This window comes from Mobula birostris, chromosome 2 (assembly GCF_030028105.1).
Source record: "Mobula birostris isolate sMobBir1 chromosome 2, sMobBir1.hap1, whole genome shotgun sequence".
In the NCBI taxonomy this organism is placed as follows: Eukaryota; Metazoa; Chordata; class Chondrichthyes; order Myliobatiformes; family Myliobatidae; genus Mobula; species Mobula birostris.
In genome coordinates, this window is record NC_092371.1 from 2,589,062 (window position 1) to 2,601,725 (window position 12,664).

Sequence of the window (12,664 nt, forward strand, 5' to 3'; positions counted from 1 at the left end):
TGTTTCTGCCTGGTTTCGAACTAGGGACCTTTCGCGTGTTAGGCGAACGTGATAACCACTACACTACAGAAACGCTACGACTGCCTGCTATGTACCACATCCAGCGGATACGAATAGACCTATACAAAACACTCACTGCAACCTAATGGAAAGCTGATATTAATGACTGAAATGTATACTGAAATCAAACACAGTAGCAATAACAAATGCATGCTTTCGCTCACTTCCACTCTTCACTATCTTCACGAATCCCGCCCTAACTGTGACTAGCTCCCGCTGAGTCCATTTGGGACTGTAAGAGCGCACTACATATCTCAAAATCCACTTGTCCTTCTTTGACTTTTTTAATGTGTCATCGATTTAAGGTTTGCAACGCCAAAGAAACCAACAAACAAATTGAAAAATGTCAATAACGGCGGACACGGAGAACATGGGGCAGAGATCACGATGGAGACAGGGCCCGACCGGGGGAAGGCTTCTTCAAAGTCGACTGAACGAAAGATTCCGACACACAGAGTACATAGCGATGGTGATTCTTTCTGTTAATCCCTTGTGCTCCGTATTGAACCGGTCCTGCACTACTTCCCACCTGTGATGGGCAAACAAACTTGTCCGAATGCTTGCAAAGTAGAAAGATACCTTCGGGAAGCATTTGTTCATTTGAATAGAAACCCACAGTAGATGCGCTCTTGCTGACAAACTGGAACAAGAGAAATATGCTGGGATGTTAAAAAACAAGACCAGTTTACTTAGGACGTGAAAACCGGCTGGGCGTTAAAGAGTAAATCGAAGGATACTGCTTCAGGAAACGGCTGTGAGAGAAAGGGAAAGGGTAATCCGGTGAAATATTTCATCGTGTTTCTCCCCGATCCAGAATGTGAAGATTTGTCACGAAACGCACACAATAGCGGCATAACTCTCTTGGTCATGCAGGAGCGAGAGAGAGGAATACGCCGTCAACGTTTCGGGCGAACACTCTTTACCCGAGCAACGATGGGGCGCACCTGCTGATCACCGCACCACTGGATCCGTCGATGGTGTTGACGGCGCCTGAAGAGACGGGATCAGAGGAACGACACACTTACAGTATGTTTTCAGTGCGGATTGGGGGACAGTTCCAAACAAGCAGGCCCGATGCTGAAGTTCTTCAAGTCAGGCCGGTGAATTATAAGTAGTCGTCACTCTGCATTCCAAAGATCTCTATATCGGTGTAAATAAAGTATCGATCAAGCACCTTGGCATGAATTGTGAATTGTTTATTCTCCTCCGTAGATGCCGTCTGACATCTTGATTTCCCCGCAATTTTGAGCATTTGCGCAATTTGTTGTGATGTTGATTCCTGCAGCAGTTTGTGTTTCTTGCAACATACACACCAGGCGGATCGAACAGAGGTGTGGGGAGGGGATGCAGTTGTGACTTAAATTCCATTTAGTGAATGCAACGAAGATTAAGTCGTGTCAGGCAAGCGCAATCATCTACCTGCGGATGGACTGAGTCAGAAAAGGAAAACGAGTTCCCAGCGTTTCTCAGGCTGAGATACGTCGTTCTCCTGCGGAAACGTCTGCGTGACATAGCGCGGAATGGATATTCTTGCATGGAACGCCCCTTCAGTAAAGGAAACTCACTAGATCAACTAAAAGCCCCTCTGGGAGTTCCAAACCGCCCTGTCCTTTTCACTGGGCAGACTTCTTGACCATTTCAGCGACGTGGCACTCGCGCGTCCTCGAGCTGTACTGATGGGATGAGACTTGCTCTGCATCGGCTGATGGATGGAATTGCTTCAACTTCCGCTAACTTCTTTAAATTCAGTATTCCATCTATTTTGAAACGTTGCATAACCCTGTTCTGGGACGGATTCACCTTTGTGCAATCTACGCCTGATTTGCTAAATACTGCATTTGCTACATCCGAATCCTTCTCTCGCCTCTTGTCGATCTGTGAAGCCAGGTGCTAGAAGACACATAGATGGGGGAAGATTGTGAAAGAAATGAGAAAATGGGTGTTGAGTGAATCGAACACAGATACCTGCGATAAGACGAGTCGCATGTCAGAAGAGATCAGAATGTCGGACGGAGTGTCTAAACGTGTTCAGTGGTCTCAGAGGAGAATGTTACACAATTCTTTTCCACGCTCCCTACATCTTATCTTCCCTCTCAACAGCCTAACTTCTATTAACTGCTGGAGTGTGCACACTTCTACCAAACTTCTTATTTTGATTCCTGCGCATTCTTTTCCAGTCCTGATGAAGGATTACGACGTAAATGCGGACTGCGCTTACTCTAGCGTTTTGTGAATGAGTGGATGCTTTGTTTACGGAACGCGTAACGGCAGTTCTCCATTGAATAAACGTGTGGCTGCGCCCTTTGCGAAGGACTCGATTTATACAAAAGTATGACAGAATGTTTCTGCCTGGTTTCGTACCAGGGACCTTTCGCGTGTTAGGCGAACGTGATAACCACCACACTACAGAAACGCTACGGCTACCTATACATAATTGCACCACATATTTCAAAATCCACGTGTCGTCCTGTGACTTCCTTCGTGTATGTGCGAAATGCAGTTTTCAACGCAAAGCAATACGGTGTAATAGGATACCATTTCACTGAATCTGTCGGTTGTGAGAGAAAGCGGAATATGTTGAAGCCCTTTGACAAGCCACCCCATGAAAGGCTTACTGTGAAAGTAAGGAGTCATGGGATCCAGAAGGACATTGCTTTGTGGATCCAGAACTGGTTTGCCCACAAAAGGCAAAGGGTGGTTGCAGACGGGTCATATTCTGCATGGAGGCCGGTGAACAGTGGTGTGCCTCAGGGATCTGTTCTGGGACCCCTACTCTTCGTGATTTTTATAAATGACACGGATGAGGAAGTTAAGGGATGGGTTAGTAAATTTGCTGATGACTCAAAGGTTGGGGGTGTTGTGGATAGTGTGGAGGGCTGTCAGAGGTTACAGCGGGACATTGATAGGATGCAAAACTGTGCTGAGAAGTGACAGATGGAGTTCAACCCAGATAGGTGTGAGGTGGTTCATTTTGGTAGGTCAAATATGATGGCAGAATATAGTATTAAGGGTAAGTCTCTTGGCAGTGTGGAGGATCAGAGGGATCTTGGGGTTCGAGTCTACAGAACGCTCAAAGCAGCTGCGCAGGTTGACTCTGTGGTTAAGAAGGCATACGGTGCATTGGCCTTCATCAATAATGGGACTGAGTTTAAGAGCCGATAGGTAATGTTAAAGTTATAGAAGATCCGGGTCAGACCCCACTTGCGGTACCGTGGTCAGTTCTGGTCGCCTCACTACAGGAAGGATGTGGAAACCATAGAAAGGGTGTAGAAGAGCTTTACAAGGATGTTGCCTGGATTGGGGAGCATGCCTTATGAGAATAGGTTGAGTGAACTCGGCCATTTCTCCTTTGAGCGAAGGAGGATGAGAGGTGACCTGATGGATGTGTAGAAGATGACGAGAGGTACTGATCGTGCGGATAGTCAGAGGCTTTTTCCTGGGCGGAAATGGCTAGCATGGAAGGGCACAGTTTTAAGGTGCTTGGAAGTAGGTACAGAGGAGATGTCAGGGGTCATTTTTTACGTAGATAGTGGTTAGTGCCGGCGATGGTGGTGGACTCGGATCCCTCTGTCCTGTGTCCAGGCTCCGTTTCCTCTCCTTCAGGGTCCAGCTGTAACCCAAGCTGCCCAAAGACAGCCCACCCCAGGCCCCACTTCACCTGACTCAGTGGAAGAACGGCCAGGAGTCTCTTCCTCAATCAAAGGGGAGTTAGCGAAAGGCAGCATGTACCACACATCCAGAGCAGCATCCTACAAATCAGTATCCCTCTCATGGGCGGAGCTCGGCCCCGACTCTCCTGCTGTGGGCCCTGCAGTCGCCCCGCATTTTCGCAGAGTCCTCTTACCAGGTGTAGGCTCGAAGTCGGGCTCCGGGTCTACCTGCACCTCTTGTCACAGGGGCAACAGGTGGTTCCGATGGAGAATCTTGAAAGGCCCATTCCCCTCTTCTGGTTTCACCTGGAAAACTGGTAGTTCTGGCACCTGATTCTCCACTACATAGGGTGTGGCCGCCCAGCGGTCAGCCAACTTGTGCTTTCCAGGTAGCCCCAAATTCCTTATGAGGTCTCGGTCTCCCGGCGGGAGTTGGGAGAACCTCATTTTTTGATCATACCTCCTCTTATTTCTCGATTCTGCTTGGCGGCCGCGACCTCAGCCAATTCATAAGCCCTTTTCAGCTCTTCCTTCTATCAGACACATACTTCAGACGAGGCTTATGTGGTAAGTCACCCTCGTTAGTCTCAAAACAAAGGTCAATGGGCAACCTCTCCTCGCGCCCAAACGTCAGATAATTTGGCGAGTACCATGTAGCTTCATTTCGTATACAGTTGTAACAGTGAACCAGACGCCCAATATGTTGACTCCACCTGCTCTTCTTGCTGATTTCCAGGGTGCCGAGTATGTCTAGCAATGTCTGATTAATCCTGTCTGGCTGGGGATCGCCCTGCGGGTGATAGGGTGTGGTCCTCGACTTCGCCACTCGAAGCATTCCCAATAACTCATTGATGAGTCTACTCTCGAAGTCCTGTCCCTGGTCACTATGCACCCGCCTGGGAAGGCCATAATAAACGAAATACTTCTCCCATTAAACTTTTGCCACCGTAGTCTCCTCTGGTCCTTGGTAGGAAAAGCCTGAGCCTACCTGGTGTGATGGTCCGTGATGACTAAGACATTCGCCGCGTTGGTGGCATCGGGTTCTGTTGACAGGAAATCCATATACATCAGGTCCAGGGGTCCTGCACTGTGCAAGTGGGATAAAGGAGCTGCCCGCGTTGGTAGTGTCTTCCAACGTATGCAGCGAATGCATGACTTGCAGTCTTCTTCGACCTCCGACTTCATTCGAGGCCATTAAAACCGGTCTCTGAGCAATCCATAGGTCTTTGCTAAGCCCAAAAGTCCAGAATCATCATGAAGTGACTTCAACGCAATCCTCCGATACTTCTCGGGCAGAACCAGTTGTCAGCGTGACCCGGTATAAGATCTGGTACTTCAACTCCAGCCGAGGCCATTCTTTCAGTAATGGAGGCACCGAAGCGTGTTTCGTCTTCTCCTCCTGAGCCATATCTCCCTTTTTGACCGCGGACCAAATAATGCTAATGCCCGGATCATCTCGTTGAGCAGCTGTCACTTCCGCAGAACTCATTCCACAGCTGATTTGTCTTAAGAGCAGTCCGGTTACAGTAAACCTGGGGTATGCCGTCATCAGAACTTGGTCTGTATCGTCTGATAGCGAAGGAATTGCTTCAAATTCAGTATTCCATCTACTTTGAAATGTTTCATAGCCGTGTTCAGGGATGGATTTTCCCCAGTGTAATGTACGCCTGATTTGCTGAATGCTGCATTTGCAACATCCTCATTCTTCTCTCTCCATCTGATGATCAGTGAAGCTAAGTGCTATAAGGCACGTAGATAGGGGACTATTGGGGATGAAATGACAAATTGGGTACTGAGTGAATCGAACGCACGTACGTGGGATGAGAGTAATCATAGGTCAGTAGATATGACAGTGTAGGACCTGATGGATGTGTCCCCTTGTCAGCGGACTGAGATGAGGATTCTTGAGAATTCTTCCCCACGCTCCCTACACCTTACATTCGTTCTCACCTTCCTCCTCCTATCACCTGCCGGCGTGTACACACTTTCACTAAACTTCTCATTTTGGTTCGTGCCCTTTCTTTCACAGTCCTGATGAACGGACAATTTGCTGACTAAATGCTGACTCACTCTGCTCCAGCGTTTTGTGGGTGAGAGGGTGCTTTGTTTATGGAACGAGTAAGAGAAATACTCCACAAAAGCGCAAGATATAGGAGCAGAAGTAGGTTATCCGGCCTATTGAGTCTGCTCTGCTATTCAATCTTTGGCTGATCCAATTATCCAGTCATCCACACTTCCCTGACTTCTCCCCATACCCATTCATACCATGGCTAATCAAGAACCTATCTATCTCTGCCTGAAATACCCCCAATGACTTGGCCTTCACAGGCGCTTGTGGGAACAAATTCCACTGATTTACCACCCTCTGACTAAAGTAACTCCTCTGCATCTCTGTTCTAACTGGATGCCCTTCAATCTTGAAGTCGTGCCCTCCTGTCCTAGACTCCCCTACCATGGGAAAAAAACTTTGCAATATCTAATCTCTTCAGGCCTTTTAACATTCGCAATGTTTCGATGAGATTCCCCCTTCATTCTCCTGAACTCTGGGGAATGCAGCCCAAGAGCTGCCAGACTTTTCTCAGCCGGTAACTATTTCATTCGTGGAAACACTCTCGCGTATATTCTCTGAAACCTCTCTAAAGTCAGTATATCCTTTTCTAAAATAAGGATCCTAAAACTGCAGACAATACTCCGTGTGGCCTCACGAGTGCCTTATAGAGCCTCAACATCACACTCCTACTCTTATATTCCATACATTAATGCCAACATTGCTTTCGGCTTCTTCATATCCGACTCAACCTGGAGGTTAACAATTAGAATGAACTGCACATGGACTCCCAAGTCATTTTACGTCCCTGCATTTTGATTTCTCTCCTCATCTAATTAGTGGTCTGCCCGTTTATTTCCTCCACCAAGGTGCATGACCATACAATTTCCAACATTGAATATCATTTGCCACATACTTGCCCATTCCCCTAAACTATCTAAGTTTCTCTGCAGTCTCTCTGTTTCCTCAACACTACCCGCTCCTTCACCTATCTTTGTGTCATCGGCAAATTTATCCACAAGTCCATTAATCCCATAGTGCAAATCATTGACATACAGCGTAAAAAGCAGCGGTCCCAACACCGACCCCTACGGAACTCCACTGGTAACCGGCAGCGAGCTAGGATAGGATCCGTTTATTCCGGCACTCTGTTTTCTGCCGATCAGCCAATGCTCCACACGTGCTAGTAACTCCGCTGTTATTCCATCGGCTCTTACCTTGCTAAGCAGCCTGATATGCGGCATCTTGCAAAAGACCTTCCGAAAATCCAAGTACACCACATCTACTGCATCTCTTTTGTCTACCCTGCCTATAATTTCCTCAAAGGTTTGCAGCAGGTTAGTCAGGCAGGAGTTTCCTTTCAGGAAACCATGCCGTCTTTGGCCTATCTTGTCATATGCCTCCAAGTGCTCCATAATCCCATGCCTAGCAATCGATTCCAAGATGTTCCTAATCACTGATGTCAGGCTAACAGGCCTATAGTGTTCTTTCTGCTGTCTCCCACCCTTTTTAAATAACGGAACGACATTTGCAATGTTCCAGTCATCCGGTACAATGCCAGAATCTATCGATTCTTGAAAGATCATTGTGAATACCGCCACAAATTATCCAGCTACTTTCTTAAGAATCCGAGATTGAATTCCAACAGTTTCAGGAGATTTATCCACACTCCGAGTATTAAGCTTCCCGAGCACATTCTCAGTCGTAATTTTCACTGCACATACCTCACTTCACCGACACTCTTGAATGTTTATATCCCATATTTATGCGCAACTGTCTTTTACCCTTTATATACTTTAAAAATACTTTTACTATCTTCTTTTATCTTAGTTGCCAGCTTCTTTTCATAATTCAGCTTTTTCTTCCTAATTACGTTCTTAGTTTCATTCTCAAGTTTTTAAAACCCTCCCAACATCTGTCCTACACGTCCCTCATTTTCGCAGAACCTCCAGCCATTGCTGCTGTGCTGTCCTTCCTGCTGGTGTCCCTTTCCAGTCAACTTTGGCCAGTTCCCCTCTCATGTTATTGTAATTTCCTTTATTCCACTGAAATACCGGCACATTTGAATTTAGTTTCTCCTTCTCAAATTTCAAAATGAACTCGAACATATTGTGATCACTGAACCCGAAGTATTCCTTAACCTTTAGCTCTCTTATCCCCTCGGCCCATTGCACAACACCCAATCTAGCATAGTCTGGTGGGCTCAACAACAAACTCTTCTAAAACACCACCCCTTAGACCTTCCACAAAATCTCTCTATTGTGGTCCGATACTGGCCTGGTTTTCCCAATCTACATTCATGTTAAAATCCCGAACGATTATCATGACGTTGCCCTTTTGACCCGCCTTTTCTATTTCCTGCTATAATTTGTAATCCACATCCCGGCTGCCGTTTAGAGGCCTGTACAGAAACCTTGCGGCTGCCTACCATGCACAATATGTAATGGATCCCAATGGAACTACACACAACACACATTTCCAGTCAATAGAATCTAAATACTAACGACTGAATTATATACTGAACCCCTACTCAATATCAAGGAGAAAAATTTGCACTTTCAAAATTCTCCACAACAGCCGAGACAGAGAAATTGGGGACAGAAGAGAAGATGCAGACAGGCGTACGAGAGGGGGAAGACTTCAAAGTACACTGAATGAGAGATTCAGACACACAGAGTACATAACGATGGGAATTCTGTTCATCCTATGTGCGCCGCATTGAACTGTCTCTGCCCTTTATCCCGCCTGCGATGGACAAACAAAATTTTTCGAATGCTTTCAAAGTACAAAAAAAAATAACCTGGGACAGCAGTTTGAGTGGTAATCTTCAGTATACACGCTGTTACTGACAAACTGGAGCACGAGAAATAGTTACGTTGCCGTCCTCTATCGAACTCGGAACTATTGGCGTGCAAGTTGACCATGATAACCACTGCAGTATAAAAACCGCTGGGCCGTAAAAAACAAGACCAATTTGCTTAGAATGTGGAAACTTGGTGGGCGTTGAAGAGTAAATGGAAGGATACCATTTCACTGCACCTGTTAGCTGTGACAGGAAACGGAATCTGGTAAAATGTTTCAACGTGTTTCTCTCCGATCCAGATTGTGAATTCCTGTCACAATACGCGCACAATAGTGGAGTAACTCCTCTGGTCATGCGGCAGCGAGAGAGAAGAATTCGCCGTCAACGTTTCGGGCAATGACCTTTTATTCGAACAACGATGTGGCAACCCTGTTCATCACAGCACCACTGAATCCGTCGGTGGTGTTGACGGCGGTCCTGGGAAAGGATCAGAGGAACGGCATATTCACCGTGTATTTTCAGTGTGGATTGGGAGACAGTTTCAAACAAGCTGGCCGGGTGAATCATAATTAGCCGCCCCCCTGCATTCCGGAAATCTCAGTATCAGTGTAAATAAAGTGTCGATCAAATGTCTTGGCATGAATTGTCAATTGTTTATTCTCCTCCGCACATGCCGTCTGACTTGCTTTTCCACCGCACATTTCCGTCTTTTGCGGAATTTCTTGTGTTGTCGCGTTCCTCCAGCACTTTGTGTTTCTTGCTACATACAAACTAGGCGGGACGAACGGAGGTGTGTGTATGGGGTGCGGTTTTGTGTTAAATTCCACTTAGTGAATGCAATGAAGATTAAGACAAGTAAGAAAAATGCGTTCTACTATTTTCTTATGGACAGAGTCAGAAAAGGAAACGAGGTTCCCAGAGCTGCTGAGGCAGAGGTAGGTCGTTCTCCTACGACAACACCGGTGTGACAAATCAGAGAAAGACGATTCTTGCAAGAAACGCCCCTTCAATGAAGTAAGTTCACACTATAAGCTAAAAGCGCCTCTGGTAGATCCAAACCACATTCTCCTTTTTACTGGACAGACTCCTTGACCAGTTGATGTACGTGGCGTTCACACCGTTCTCGATCTGTACTGATGAGATAGAGCTTCTTCTGCATCGTCTGAGCGTTAGAATTGCTTCAAATTCTGCTAACTTCTTTAAATTCAGTATTCCATCTAATTTGACACGTGTGCATAACCGTGTTCAGGGAAGGATTGTCCCAATGAAATGTACGCCTCATTTGCTAAAGACGGTATGTGCAACATTAGAATCCTTCTCCGGCCAATTGTCGATCAGTGAAGCCAGGCGCGTAGATAGGGGAAGATGGATGAAATGACAGGTTGGCTGTTGAGTGAATCGAACGCCCGTACATGGGATGAAAGGAATCGTAGGTCAGCAGATACGACAGTGTGCGACAGGACGAAGATGTCCCCGTGTCAGCGGACTGAGATGAATTTTGCACAATTCTTCCCCACGCTCCCTACGCCTTACATTCGCTTTCACCTTTCTCCTCCTATCACCTGCCGGTGTGTACACATTCTGACCAAACTTCTTATTTTGGTTCGTGCCCCTTCTTTCCCAGTCCTGAGAACGGTCACAGCATAAATGCTGACTGCTTCTGTTCCAGCGCTTTGTGCGGTGAGAAGATGTTTTGTTTATGGAACGAGTAAGAGAAGTACTCCACAAGAGCACAAGACATAGGAGCAGAAGTAGTTTATTCGATCTATCGAATCTGCTCCGCTATTCAATCATGGGCTGATCCAATTATCCAGTCATCCACACTTCCCTGACTTCTCCCCATACCCGTTTCTTGCCATGGCTAATCAAGAACCTATCTATCTCTGCCTGAAATACCCCCAATGACTTGGCCTCCACAGGCGCTCGTAGGAACAAATTCCACTGATTTATCACGCTCTGACTAAAATAATTTCTCTGCATCTCCGTTCTAACTGGACGTCCATCAATCCTGAAGTCGTGCCCTCTTGTCCTAGGATCCCCTACTATGGCAAATAACTTTGCAATATCTAATCTATTCAGGCTTTTAACATTCGCAATGTTTCGATGAGATTCCCCCCTCATTCTCCTGAACTCTGGGGAATACAGCCCAAGAGCTGCAAAGATTTTCTCATCCGGTAACCGTTTCACTCGTGGAATCACTCTCGCGAATCTTCTCTGAAACCTCTTCAATGTCAGTATATCATTTTCTAAAATAAGGAGCCCAGGACTGCACACAATGCTGCAAGTGGTCTCACGGGGGATGTGAGCCTCAACATCACACCCCTGCTCTTATACTCTATACTTCTAGAAATGAATGCCAACATTGCATTCACCTTCTTCACCACCGACTCAACCTGGACATTACCATTGAGGGTATCCTGCAAAAGGTCTCCCAAGTCCCTTTGCATTTCTGCATTTTGAATTTTCTCCCCATTTAAATAATAGTGTGCCCGTTTATTTCTTTCACCAAAGTGCACGACCATACATTTTCCAACGATGTATTTCATTTGCCACTTCTTTTCCCATTCCCCAAAACTATCTAAGTCTCTCTGCAGGCTCCCTGCTTCCTCAACACTACACCCTCCTCCATCTATCTATGTGTCATCGGCAAATTTAGCCACAAGTCCATTAATCCCATAGTGCAAATCATTGACATACAGCGTAAAAAGCAGCGGTCCCAACACCGACCCCTATGGAACTCCACTGGTAAACGGCAGCCAGCCAGAATAGGATCCCGTTATTCCCACTCTCTGTTTTCTACTGATCAGTCAATGCTCCACCCATGCTAGTAACTTACCTATAATTCCATCGGTTCTTATCTTGCTAAACAGCTTCACGTGCGGCATCTTGTCAAAGGCCTTCTGTAAATTCATGTACACCACATCTACTGCATCTTGTTTGTCTTCTCCGCTTGTAAGGTCCTTAAAAGATTGCAGTAGGTTAGTTCGGCAGAATTTTCCTTTCAGGAGACCATGTTGGCTTTGGCCTATCTTGTCATGTGCCTCCAGGAGCTCCATAATCTCATCCCCAGCAATCGATTCCAACGTGTACCCAACCTATGATGTCAGGCTAACAGTTTTATAGTTTCCTTTCTGAAGCCTGCCACCCTTCTTAAATGGTGGAGCAACATTTACAATTTTCCCGTCATGCGGTACAATGCCAGAATCTATCGATTCTCCAAAGATCATTGTTAATGCCTCCGCAAATTCTGTAGCTACTTCTTTTAGAATCCGAGAGGGCATTCCATTAGCTGCAGGAGATTTATCCACCAGCAGACCATTAAGTTTCCTGAGCACCTTCTCTGTCGTAATTCTCACTGCACATAGTTCACTGACACTCTTGAATGTACAGTAAACTGCCCAGGTCCTCCACTGTGAAGTCTGATGCAAAAATACGCGTTCAAATCCTCTGCCTTCTCTGCGTCTCCGATTACAATATCTCTAGCGACATTTTCTATTGGTCCTATATCTACTCTGAACTCACTTTTACCCTTTATATACTTAATAAAGCTTTTACTATCTTCTTTAATATTATTCGCCAGCTTCCTTTCATAATTCATTTTTCTTTCCTAATGAGCTTCTGCGGTTCGTGCTGCAAGTTTTTAAAAGCTGCCCATCCTCTATTTACCCACTATCTTTTAGTTCCCAGTATGCCTTTCTTTTGCTTTTACTTTGGCTGTGTCTTCACTTGCCAGCCACGGTAGTGTCCTTCTTCATTCGAAAATTTCTTCTTATTTGGAATATATCGTGCTTGCACTTCACTCATTTCTTGCAGAAAGTCCAGTCATTGCTGCTGTGCTGTCCTTTCTTCTCATGTCTGTTTCCAGTCAACTTTGGCCAGTTCCCCTCTCATGTCATTGCAATTTCCTTAATTCCACTGAAATATCGACTCATTGGAATTTCCTGTAAAATACTTTATACTTTATTGTCGCCAAACAATTGATACTAGAACGTACAATCATCACAGCGATATTTAATTCAGCGCTTCCCGCTCCCTGGAGTACAAATCGATATTAAATATTAAAGATTTAAATTATAAATCATAAATAGAAAATAGAAAATGGGA

The 12,664-nt window shown here is 45.7% G+C and overlaps 2 non-coding genes across 2 annotated transcripts; both read right to left on the minus strand.

Annotated features, from left to right (window-relative positions):
• On the minus strand, positions 1–73 carry trnav-aac (transfer RNA valine (anticodon AAC)). The gene has a single exon. It is a non-coding gene; the product is annotated as a tRNA-Val (tRNA).
• Positions 74–2,400: 2,327 nt separating this feature from the next.
• Positions 2,401–2,473, minus strand: trnav-aac (transfer RNA valine (anticodon AAC)). The gene has a single exon. It is a non-coding gene; the product is annotated as a tRNA-Val (tRNA).
• Between the last annotated feature and the right edge of the window lie 10,191 nt (positions 2,474–12,664).